The following is a 12,482-nucleotide window of genomic DNA, read 5'->3' as shown; positions in this document are numbered from 1 at the left end:
TCAACTCAGGCAAATGTAGTGCGGGGTTCCCAGGGCCCCCCTGGCTTCAGAGCCCAGTTGCAATTGTGACTGCTGTGATCCCCTATAGCCACGCCACTAATTCTACCCAAAGTGCACAAAACAATGGTTGACCCCCCAGGTAGGCCTATAGTAACGGGCTGTGGCTCTGTAACTGAGCCACTGTCCTACTACTTGGACTGGTATGGAAAAGTGACATCAGAGGTCACGTGATGCGCAGCGATAGCGGAGAAACAGGGCACTTTGGAAATAGTAAGTTAATTAAAAGGTTAGTGTGGGGGAGCCCAGATAAAAGTTTAATTCGGGAAAACCCCTTTAAGAAGGCTAAATAGTGACTATAAGCAATTTTTGGAACAACCGTGAACTTATGGATCACTTGAAATCTACAGTATATTATGAAAGAGCAATAAAATAAATTCTGTTCAGTAATCAGAAAAAAACCTGAAAATACCAGATTTGTTTTTTCATTCTAATACAGTCTACTTGCAAAATAGATCAAATGAACTATTATAAAATATTGGAATATTGTTGAAGTCGATGAAGATCTGAGCGATAAAGCATTACGACCCCTAAGGGTATGTTCACACGCAGTGTTTTCAGGCATATCTCGGGGCGTTTACAAACATCTGCCCATTGAAATCAATGGGAAAAACAGCATGTAGTCCATACGGGGCGTCTTTTTACGCCTCTGTTTCAAAAAATGGGGCGTAAAAAGACGCTCCGTAAAAAAAAGCAGCATGTCACTTCTTGAGGCGTTTTTTGGAGCTGATTTTCCATTGAACACTATGAAAAACGCCTAAAAAAAATGCCTGGAAAGAAGTCTCAGGGTATGTTCACACGGCCTATTTACGGACATAATTCGGGCGTTTTTGCCCCGAATTACGTCCGAAAATAGCTCCTCAATAGCGCTGACAAATATCTGCCCATTGAAAGCAATGGGCAGACGTTTGTCTGTTCACACGAGGCGTAATTTACGCGCCGCTGTCAAGTATGACGGCGCGTAAATAGACGCCCGCATCAAAGAAGTGACCTGTCACTTCTTTGGGCGTAATTGGAGCTGTTATTCATTGACTCCAATGAATAGCAGCGCCAATTACGTCCATAATTGACGCGGCATTCAGGCGCCTGCACATGCCGTTACGGCTGAAATTACGGGGATGTTTTCAGGCTGAAACATCCCCGTAATTTCATCCGTTACGTACGCCCTCGTGTGAACATACCCTCAAAAGAAGCTCCAAATTTCTATTTCAGCTTCAAAAACGCCTGAAAATCAGAGGCTGTTTTCTCAGAAATCAGCTCTGTATTTTCAGACATTTTTTGTTAAGCGTGTGTACATACGCTAATGGTATGTGCACACGATAACTGCAATTACGTTTAAAATTACGGAGCTGTTTTCAGGAGAAAACAGCACCTGAATTTCAGACGTAATTGCATGTACTCGCGTTTTGCGGGGTGTCTTTTACGGCCGTAATTTGGAGCTGTTCTTCATTGGAGTCAATGAAAAACGGCTCCAATTACGTCCCAAGAAGTGTCCTGCACTTCTTTTGACGAGGCTGTAATTTTATGCGCCATCTTTTGACAGCGACGCGTAAAATGACAGGTCGTCGGCACAGTACATCGTAAGACCCATTGAAAGTAATGGGCAGATGTTTGCCGACGTATTGGAGCCGCTTTTTCAGACGTAATTCGAGGCGTAAAACGCCTCCATTACGTCTGAAAATAGGTAGTTTGAACCCAGCCTAATTGTTATGTTATGTCGCTGCAAAAATTTGCAAGACGATTTAGGCAGTAGGAGATATCGGGGTGATCCAAAACTGAATTGGTGACAGGAAAATTCCCCTACTGAAAATGGGGTGGCCACTATTTCTGTTAATTCAGGCGTAAAGGTAGATCTATAAGAATAGCAACAATACCATATTGGAATGAATTACTTACCGATCCGACTTTATTGTCTGTGCTATTTGTGTCCATGTTGTTTAAATGATTTACAGAGCATATGTACTCATTGAAAACAGGAAGAGGATTTCCAAAATTAATGAATTGTGCAAAAGATGTTCATGGTGGGGATCCAACATCGCTGTGGCTTCCAATGAGTATTTACCCCATAAATGGAAGGAATAGGCATACAAGATTATTACAATGTGAAGCAATCTAGATTATCCGGGCAGAGGCACTAGGACTAGTAATGAACACTTGTGGTATATTATTATTTAGATACGCTTACTGACATTGTATTGATAATTATTTTATGTGTATTGTATTTTATAAATGCTATGTTACAATGTATATGTTTGACACAGATGGATATAAAGTATAGCTACGTGACATTCCATCCGACCTTGAGAAATTGTCTAAGTGACACGAAACGACCGTAGGACAAATACTATTTATACCTGAGTGAAGTTGCTGAAATAAAGTGGAACTATTGCCTTTAAGGGGTGAGTGCCATGGATGTTTCTTCCTACTTGTACAATTTGTACTGTGTCTTCATTCTTGATGGAATCAATGGAGGTATTCTGTAGCCTCTTTCACTAGAGCCGACCGTAAGGTAGAACATAATTATACAAAGAATCAATACTTCTGACATGAAAAGTTTCTAGGTAACCCTGCAGTAAAGAAGTCATATTCCAATTACTCAAGAATTCAGAGGTCTGAAAACCAGTTTAGTCTTGACTTGTCTGACAAGCCGTGGTGCCAGGAGGATCTGAGATGCTGACAAGTGATCTCATGATCTATGAATATTGCATGCTTCGTGACTCAGCATAAACTTTGTAAAAGTGACTCAGCAGAATGTCCTATAATAATAATAATAATAATAATAATAATAATAACCCTTTATCACAGATAATGTAAAACATGAGTATGACCCATTTGTATCACACTTACCAAATTACGTACTGCAGACATGGTCTGCTTACATAGGGCTTATAAATTACGATATATTGGGAAGTCAAGTACTAATTGGTTGCTAATATTCGCATGTTTGTACTCACGGTGGGCAGTTCTTTTTACAGCCCCCTTTCTGGTATTGTAAATGAAATAAAAATGCTGCCTGTTGTTACACTTTCTCCAGAGAACATTTTTACTGAACCAGGCAATAGGTTGGATACAAAGTTGTAACTTGAAACTCTTGAACCCCCAATGCAAAATCTGTAACAGAGCCCCCCTACTGTGTGATATTTCTAATACTGGTGTATTCTTAATGACAGAGGAGCCTTCGAGCCTCCTCAGGGCCTGCGTGTGACTGCTACCTCAGCACCCACTATTGTGACACCCCTTAATAACTTGTAAAAGAGTCTGGTTTGTAGCTCTATCCCTCCTCATCAGGGAAGTGATGCCATGAAAGGGCTTCCATTGAAATAACTGAATGTCCATGGTATCCATCGTTGTCAATGATTATCCCCTGCACTGCCGAAGTGCTAAGATCTTCTTGATTCTGCTCTTGGCTTTTAGCTACTGGGGAAAAAGGAATATGACAGTGTTTCTCAACCAGGGATACTTGAAGCCTTATTTTCCTTGAAAATTAGTCAAGGCTTCCCCAGCAGACAGAGGTAGTAAGAGTTGTCACATAGTAGGGATGGCAAACTGGTTTCAACCTGTTTAAAGATGCTTGGATGGGGGATTCTGGCTGATCTCCTATGAAAACAAAGGATCAGACATGTTCTTTCCTCCGACATCTGCCGTAGGGGGAGAGTCCGGACTTCCCCATACACATTAGATAGTTGGCCGGTCCCGTTGAAATTGGCCATCGTTTATCTAATGTGTATGGGCACCTTTACGTTTTCAGTTGAGCACTGGTAACACTTGTAGTTGCTTAGTCATTGTAAAATAAATTGTGCCCAGTCACGGTGCACACAGGTCATGAAATTAATTATTCACATCATCATGTTGTAAAATAATTACATTTCAGAGAATGTCAGTGACATCCTGGTAGAAAAAAGGAAGGACAGGAAAGAATAGAGAGATAAAAAAAAGTAGGTATGGGTTGGAGAAAAAAGGGGAAATGTGGGAAGAGTGGTGGATAGGACAGGAGGAACAGTATCAGATTCAAAATATATACGAAAGCAGTGCCTATTCAGTAGTGCCCAACTGGCAGCGTGCCACACGTTTCTAAAGGTTTCTCTCTTTTTCCGTCTCCTGGCAAAACACATACAAAAACAACCTTATATACAAGACCTATACACAATGCGCTGCCATTTGATACAGTTCAGTGCAAGTTCTAGGTTAGAATAGATCCTTGGTTAGAAACGTCAGAATGGACTTCCTGTCTACCCCAGTGATGGTATTTTGAGGCAGCATGCGGCTGGTTGAGAGGCATGTGACTGACATTGTTGAAGGGACATGTGACTCACACTGTTGAGATCTCATGTGCCTGGCACTTTTGAGAGGCACGTGACTAACACTGTTGAGGGGGCATGTGGCTGACACTACTGAGTGGTCAAATGTCTGACATTGCTGAGGGGGCATTAGGGTGACACTGTTGAAGGGGCATGTGAATGACACTATTGATGGATCCTGTGTCTGACACTGTTGAGGTACATGTGGATAGCATTTTTGATAGGCATGTGACTGACGCTGTTGAGGGGACATGTGGCAGACACTGCTGAGTGGGCAATGGCTGAAAACTGTTGAGGGGACATGTGGTTGACACTGTTGAGGGGAATGTCCTGACACTGTTGAGGGGGCATTTGGTTGACACGGTTGAGGGGAATATGGCTGGCAGTGTTGAGAGGCATATGACTGATGCTTTTGAGGGGGCATGTGTCTGGTACTACTGAGTGGGCATATGTCTGATACTGCTAAGGGGGCATTTGGTTGACACTGTTGAAAGGCACGTGACTGATGCTGTTGAGGGGGCATGTTCCTGACACTGCTGAGTGGACAAGTGACTTATGCTATTAAAGGGGCATGTGGTTGACACTGTTGAGAGGCTTTTGACTTACACTGTTGAAGGAGAACGTGTCTGGCACTGTTGACGTGGCATGTGGCTGACACTGCCGAGTGGGCATATCGCTGATAATTTTGAGAGGACATGTAAGTGACACTATTAAAGAGGAATGTGGTTGGCACTGTTGAGAGGCACGTGGCTGACACTGTTGAGGGGGCATGTATCTGATGCTGTTGAGGGGGCATGTGGCTAACACTGTTGACACTGCTGAGTAAGCACATGGGCATATGGCTGACACTGTTGAGAGGGCATATGGTTGACATTGTTGAGGGGGCATGTGGATGGCAATGTATTTACACTGCCACTCCCCCAGCTCATCAGACGAAACGTCCTGCAAATAGGGTTTTCAAGACCCGTAAATGAAGTAGTGTGCACCTACCACATCTCACTAGAACTTCCAGCAGAATTTTTGCATAGAAATGTATGCTGGATGTGTTTAATGTCCACATATGGTGAACAGATCCTCAGTTTTGATGGTTTAAATATTAATGATTCTAATTAGATTCACTATACATTATAATCCTATATCTGATGCCTGTTATCCAGTAGTACACCCATCCTGTGACTATAATGCTACACAAGCCGATATCAACTCTGGTGTCAGTAGTGCAGGGCAAATCTTTTACTGTTCAGTACAGCAATATATTAAATACCAACACTTGATAATATGTTTTACTAGTGTAGCTAGGAATTGCTGTGCCAGGAACGTGAAAACAACTAAAATGAACATTGTGTAAAAGATTAACTAACAGATCAATGCTTCAAGGCTGTCGGAGATGGAAAAATAATAAGAAACATGACAGCGGACATTGCTTTTCCATTTGATAATCTCTAATCCCTATAGTTTTAAAGGCAGTAGAATCATATAACCCTTGGTCTGTTTAATGTGGTTGGTCAGATTTAAAAAAAAAAATTTTTTTTTTAAATGAAACCAGAAACAGAAGCGTGGAGTATGAACAAGCAAAAAAGATGCAAATGACAAATGTTCTTAAAGGAACACTCCAACAAAAACAGATACATTATGTTATGCCTGTGCAAGGCAGAGCATGACACAGGGATTCAAAGAACATCAGAGAATCTTTGGGTCGTTCACAGCCCCCTGCACCAGTTAGAACACAGTGTACAACTTTTTAATGGAGCATTACTTTAACCGGTTAAATGACCGGAGAAAGTTTCACAAATTTGCTATGCGCTACTTTAGATGAATATAATTCTATAGGTGAATTAAGTTTATCTTTGAATTTGACACGCTTTTTAAAGGACAGATAGGGCTTGTTTTAATGGTATTTGTCAGCATACATCATTTAAATTTTTTTCTCTAAAGTGGTCAAAATTGGAGAAAAAATTCAAGAATTTAGCAAATGTGTTATTTTATGCAAACAGTGATCACACATAGTATGGACGTCGGATAAAATGGATCTCATTTCCAGTTTTGTCAATTCTCCCGTGCATGGGGATCCCAATATGTGTGCTTTATTCATTGTACGGCATGTGCCAGGGCTTGGCATAAAAGGAGACTTATTTAGCCTTTTGGGTCCAGAAATTCTGCACTTGATTTTATAGTAGCATACCGTCTGGGGGGGGCCTAATCAGGGGCGTAGCTAGGGGGGGCAGGCGGGGCATGTGCCCCGGGCGCAGCTTAGAGGGGGGCGCCAGCGCCACCTCCTCCTGCACTATAATTGTACCTGTGTCTATAGGACACAGGTACAATTAGAAGCAATGAATGACCGTGCACGTTCCGTGCCCGGCCATTCAGCGCCTTTCGACGAGTAAAGCGACTGGTACCTTTTGTACCAGTGAAGCTTCCGTCGATGAAAGGCGCTGACTGACAGGGAAAGTCATCCTGCCCAGCCAATCCGCACCTTTCATAGATGCTGCGTTCAACCCCCAGGAGACCTGCGCAGAAGAGAGCAGGTCTCCATGGCTGCTGGACGGCGTGGGAGCGGGATTAAGGTGAGTTGAAATATTTTTTTTTTTTTTTTGTTTTAATTGTAATGAAAGTGTGGCTGTATCTACAAGGGGGACTTTATCTACACAGGAGGGGACTTTGTCTGCACGGGGGGGGGCATTTATCTACGCGGGGGGGCATTTATCTACACGGGGGGCCTTTATCTACAAGGGGGCTTTATCTACACGGGGGGCTTTATCTACGGGGGGACTTTATCTACGGGGGGACTTTATCTACGGGGGGACTTTATCTACACGCGGGGGGCTTTATCTACGGGGGGTGTCTATCTACAGGGGGGGCTATCTATGGAGCACCATATACAGGGGTGGGCTATAGCTACAGGGGGGGCTATATAGTATATAGCCCCCTGTAGATATAGCCCATTCCTGTAGATATAGCCCACCCCTGTAGATATAGCCCCCCTGTAGATATAGCCCCCGTGTAGATATAGCCCCTCTGTAGATATAGCCCCCCTGTAGATATAGCCCCCCTGTAGATATAGCCCACCCCTGTAGATATAGCCCCCGTGTAGATATAGCCCCCCTGTAGATATAGCCCACCCCTGGAGATATAGCCCACCCCTGGATATAGCCCCCCTGTAGATATAGCCCCCCTGTAGATATAGTCCCCCTGTAGATATAGCCCACCCTTGTAGATATAGCCCCCCTGTAGATATAGCCCCCCTGTAGATATAGCCCCCCTGTAGATATAGTCCCCCTGTATATAGTCCTCCTGTAGATATAGCCCACCCCTGTATATAGTCCCCCTGTAGATATAGCCCACCCCTGTATATAGTATCCCACAAATAGCTCCCCCTATAGTGCTCCACAGAAAGCCCACCCCTGTATATAGCCCCCCCTGTACATATAGTCCACCCCTGTATATAGTGCTCCACAGATAGCCCACCCCTGTATATAACCCCCGTGTAGATAGAGCTCTGCCGTAGATAAAGCCCCCGTAGATAAAGCCCCCCCCCATAGATAAAGCCACCCCCATAGATAATGGCACACACTTTTGTATTAGGAAAAATATATATATACAAATTCACCCTAATCCTGTTCCCGCATCGTCTGGCGGCCCACCACTGTAGATATAGCCCCTCTGTAGATATAGCCCCCCTGTAGATATAGTCCCCCTGTAGATATAGCCCACCCCTGTAGATATAGCCCCCCTGTAGATATAGCCCCCCTGTAGATATAGTCCCCCTGTATATAGTCCTCCTGTAGATATAGCCCAGCCCTGTATATAGTCCCCCTGTAGATATAGCCCACCCCTGTATATAACCCCCCTGTACATATAGTCCACCCCAGTATATAGTGCTCCACAGATAGCCCACCCCTGTATACAGGGGTGGGCTATCTGTGGAGCACTATATACAGGGGTGGACTATATGTACAGGGGGCTATATACAGGGGTGGGCTATCTGTGAAACACTATATACAGGGGTGGACTATATGTGGAGCACTATATACAGGGGGGACTATATGCGGAGCACTATATACAGGGGTGGGCTATATCTACAGGGGGGCTATATACAGGGGTGGGCTATATCTACAGGGGGGCTATATACAGGGGTGGGGTATCTGTAGAGCACTATAGGGGGAGTTATTTGTGGGACACTATATACAGGGGTGGGCTATATGGGCGCACTATCTACAGGGGGAACAGTGTGTGTGTGTGTGTGTGTGTGTGTGTGTGTGTGTGTGTGTGTGTGTGTGTGTGTGTGTGTGTGTGTGTGTGTGTGTGTGGGACACGGTGTATGGTGCTATTATAATTAGAGGTGCAGTGTATGTCACTATTATATTTAGGGGAGTAGTGTGTGGTATAATGAGAAATTTATATTTATTTATAGGTGCAGAAATGTTGGAAAAGTGAGAAGCTGAAGACATCTGAGCGGCAAACTGCAGAAATGGGCTGTGACCGGGAGAAGTCACCATAGAGGTCTGGACCGGATGGAGAAAAAGAGCTAGAATCGGAGACATCACCGGTGAGTCACTTAATGTAAATGTTTATTCTGCCTCTAATCAGCACTGTAGTCACTGTATGATCTGCAGCGAGATGATGGGTGGTGTGATTATGATAGGATTTATTTTTTGTGAAACAGCATCTCCCAGCATATTCTCACCATTGTTCGGGCCATGCTGGGAGCTGTAGTTTTACGCCGTACAAACCTATACAGCAGGTGTTGCACTAAATTGAGCTGTATTTGTGCTGGTGTTGTATTTATGTACTGAGCTTGGTTCTGGGGCTGTATTTATGTACTGAGCTTGGTTCTGGTGTTGTGTATAGAACTATATTGCTTGTAAAATGTACAAATGTTTTTATGATCGCGTTACACAAAAAGGAATGTGGAAAAGAAATGACACGTCATTGATTGGTAGAGAAAACAAACACGGCGAGGGGGAAGGAGATGTCGCCAAACTGAATCTTTGCCCCGGGTGCTGGAGAGCCTAGCTACGCCTCTGGGCCTAATACCCCTGAAACATTACAAGCACCCCATAAATGACTTCATTCACAAAAGTACAACCCCCAAGGTTTTCTTCAAGGGGTTTATCATAGTTTTAGAAAGTCCAGTTTTCTTCTGAAAGTTTCTTGAATAAGATGGAACAAAATAAAACGTGCATTTTTTTGGCAAATGCGTCTGTTTATACCAGCATTTTTCACACACAGTATAGACCACGGACAAAATTAATCTCATTTCAATTCTACTTCTCCTGTGCATGGGGATACCAAATATGTGTGCCTTATTTATCACATAGAGATTAGGAGGGCGGACGATAGAAGAAGCTTATTTCACAAATCACCTTTTATTTTATTTTTATTTTTTTTAAACTGATTTTAAAAAGAAAACCTTCAAAATAACTTCTCTTGAAGCATATATCCCAAAAATATTCATCTAGGGGTATAATGGGAATTTATTTTATTTTGGTTTCCTTAAATAAGAAATTGCAGGTTTATGCAAATGAAGGGGCTTTCCAGCAGTCGCACATTACAAAATATGCAAACATGACATCCCCCACCCGTTCCCTTCCTGACCCTTGGAGTAAAATAAGGGGGAAAATAAAAATGTAAAGTAGGGCAAATATATTTTCGACTAATAATAGAAAATCGAATAATTCAGAACAATATGGAATTTTTGAATGCACGGGCCTGGTTGTGAGGGACAATCTTTGAGGCGCCGTTTTCTGCAGACGTGGCACTTTTTCTGGGGGTTGCTTCTAGTTGATGTTGATGTTGGGGGAGTAAGACTGATAAAAATTCCTTTCAAGATCTTCAAATATGAGGCCTTCAATAATTTTCTCGTGGAAGTCAAGATGTCTCTGCCTCTTTTTTTTTTTTTATAGAGCACAAATGAATTGTGGATTGCCACTGTTTTGTACCAGTTTTTCGTTTTCTGTTTCACTAAATAGGACAGTGAAACCTGGTTGCTTAAAGAGGCTCTGTCACCAGATTTTGCAACCCCTATCTGCTATTGCAGCAGATAGGCGCTGCAATGTAGATTACAGTAACGTTTTTATTTTTAAAAAACGAGCATTTTTGGCCAAGTTATGACCATTTTCGTATTTATGCAAATGAGGCTTGCAAAAGTACAACTGGGCGTGTTGAAAAGTAAAAGTACAACTGGGCGTGTATTATGTGCGTACATCGGGGCGTGTTTACTACTATTACTAGCTGGGCGTTGTGTATAGAAGTATCATCCACTTCTCTTCACAACGCCCAGCTTCTGGCAGTGCAGCACTGTGACGTCACTCACAGGTCCTGCATCGTGTCGGCACCAGAGGCTACAGATGATTCTGCAGCAGCATCGGCGTTTGCAGGTAAGTCGATGTAGCTACTTACCTGCAAATGCTGATGCTGCTGCAGAATCAAGTGTAGCCTCTGGTGCCGACACGATGCAGGACCTGTGAGTGACGTCACAGTGCTGCACTGCCAGAAGCTGGGCGTTGTGAAGAGAAGTGGATGACACTTCTATACACAACGCCCAGCTAGTAATAGTAGTAAACACGCCCCGATGTACGCACATAATACACGCCCAGTTGTACTTTTACTTTTCAACACGCCCAGTTGTACTTTTGCAAGCCTCATTTGCATAAATACGAAAATGGTCATAACTTGGCCAAAAATGCTCGTTTTTTAAAAATAAAAACGTTACTGTAATCTACATTGCAGCGCCGATCTGCTGCAATAGCAGATAGGGGCTGCAAAATCTGGTGACAGAGCCTCTTTAAATACACCCCCTGCCCCCATATACTTGTTATACTCAGACACACTCACTGGTTTGTGCTTGTCTGATGTTGCCCCTCTTTCCCTCACTGCCACTGTTATTGAGGAACGAATTGTGCTTAGCACAAACGTCTTTGCTATCCCTGTACTTGACCGCCAGCAGTTCCTCACATGTATAAGCAGAGTACTCCACCTTTACCATGCGCTTCCCCACTAATTGCTGCTAAAAACCAATTCGTTTTTTTGCGCTTGGTTCCAGACGCCCCTGTGTTCACAGCATGCAAGTGCCTAAACAGGGGCACACTAGAATAAAAGTTGTCGCAGTACTTGTGAAGCGGAGGCTGCATTATCTCCCACACTATCTTACTGCTGGTGGAAAGATCAGGGGGGCATCCAGGAACATTTATTGATCGGTCCCACCTTTCATAAATTCTGAAGGCGGCAGTATAACCTATACTTACCCTTTTTGAAGGTGGATATTGGCGAAAGCTAAGTCTTCCATGGAAGCTCAAGAGGGATTCGTCCACACTTACATTCTGCTCTGGGGTGTAAAATTGCATTCCCCTCTTCCCCTCCCTGACTATAATGGGATTATGCTGTTTCCAGCAAACGGTTTAATGCAATATTTTCTTTAGACTCATGCTTATATAATAGAAATGCATTTTTAGGGGAATTGGTGGAAGTGTGGGGATATTTGTTTGTTGGCCGCTTATCAGGGTGGCAGCTCTCTCTCCCCCCCCCCTCTCCCCCCCCCCCCCCCAAGATTTTGTAGAGCATGTTTATGCTTTTTTAAGTGTTTTTATCATTTATGAGGTGTATTTACTGTGAATAAAATGTATACTTTTGTGACATACATAGTGATTCTATAGTATTTTTTGCCTTATATACATACCCGTTTGTGCTTTGTGATATATACTGTGGTTTATAGGGTATGTGGCAATATTTATACAGTGCCCGCCAGAGATAAAAAAATATAAACTAGTTTGGTGGACAATTATGTTTAGGAGGTCATCAATAATAAACAAACTAAAGTAATCCATTTGGGAAAAATTTGAATTGTCCACATGGCAGTAAATGTGTGGATTCTGGGGCCAAAAGATGGAGCAGGTGCCCATACAAGAGCCTGAACTGGAGGGACCATGTTGTCCTGCACTACAGCGCTTCTAGGCCCGGCACGTCCATGCTCTGTAGTGTGAACGTCGTCAGGGGAAATTTCCCCTGAAGACGAACCTAAAGTGACGCTAACACTGTTAATGTTGTTGTTGCCTAAAAAAGGTTCCATCCCTGATTTCAAAAATGATTTTTAATACTGAAATGTTGGCCTACTGAAAAGTATGTCCAGTA

Source organism: Rhinoderma darwinii, chromosome 10 (assembly GCF_050947455.1).
Source record: "Rhinoderma darwinii isolate aRhiDar2 chromosome 10, aRhiDar2.hap1, whole genome shotgun sequence".
Classification (NCBI taxonomy): domain Eukaryota; kingdom Metazoa; phylum Chordata; class Amphibia; order Anura; family Rhinodermatidae; genus Rhinoderma; species Rhinoderma darwinii.
Note: the sequence above shows the minus strand (reverse complement) of the source record.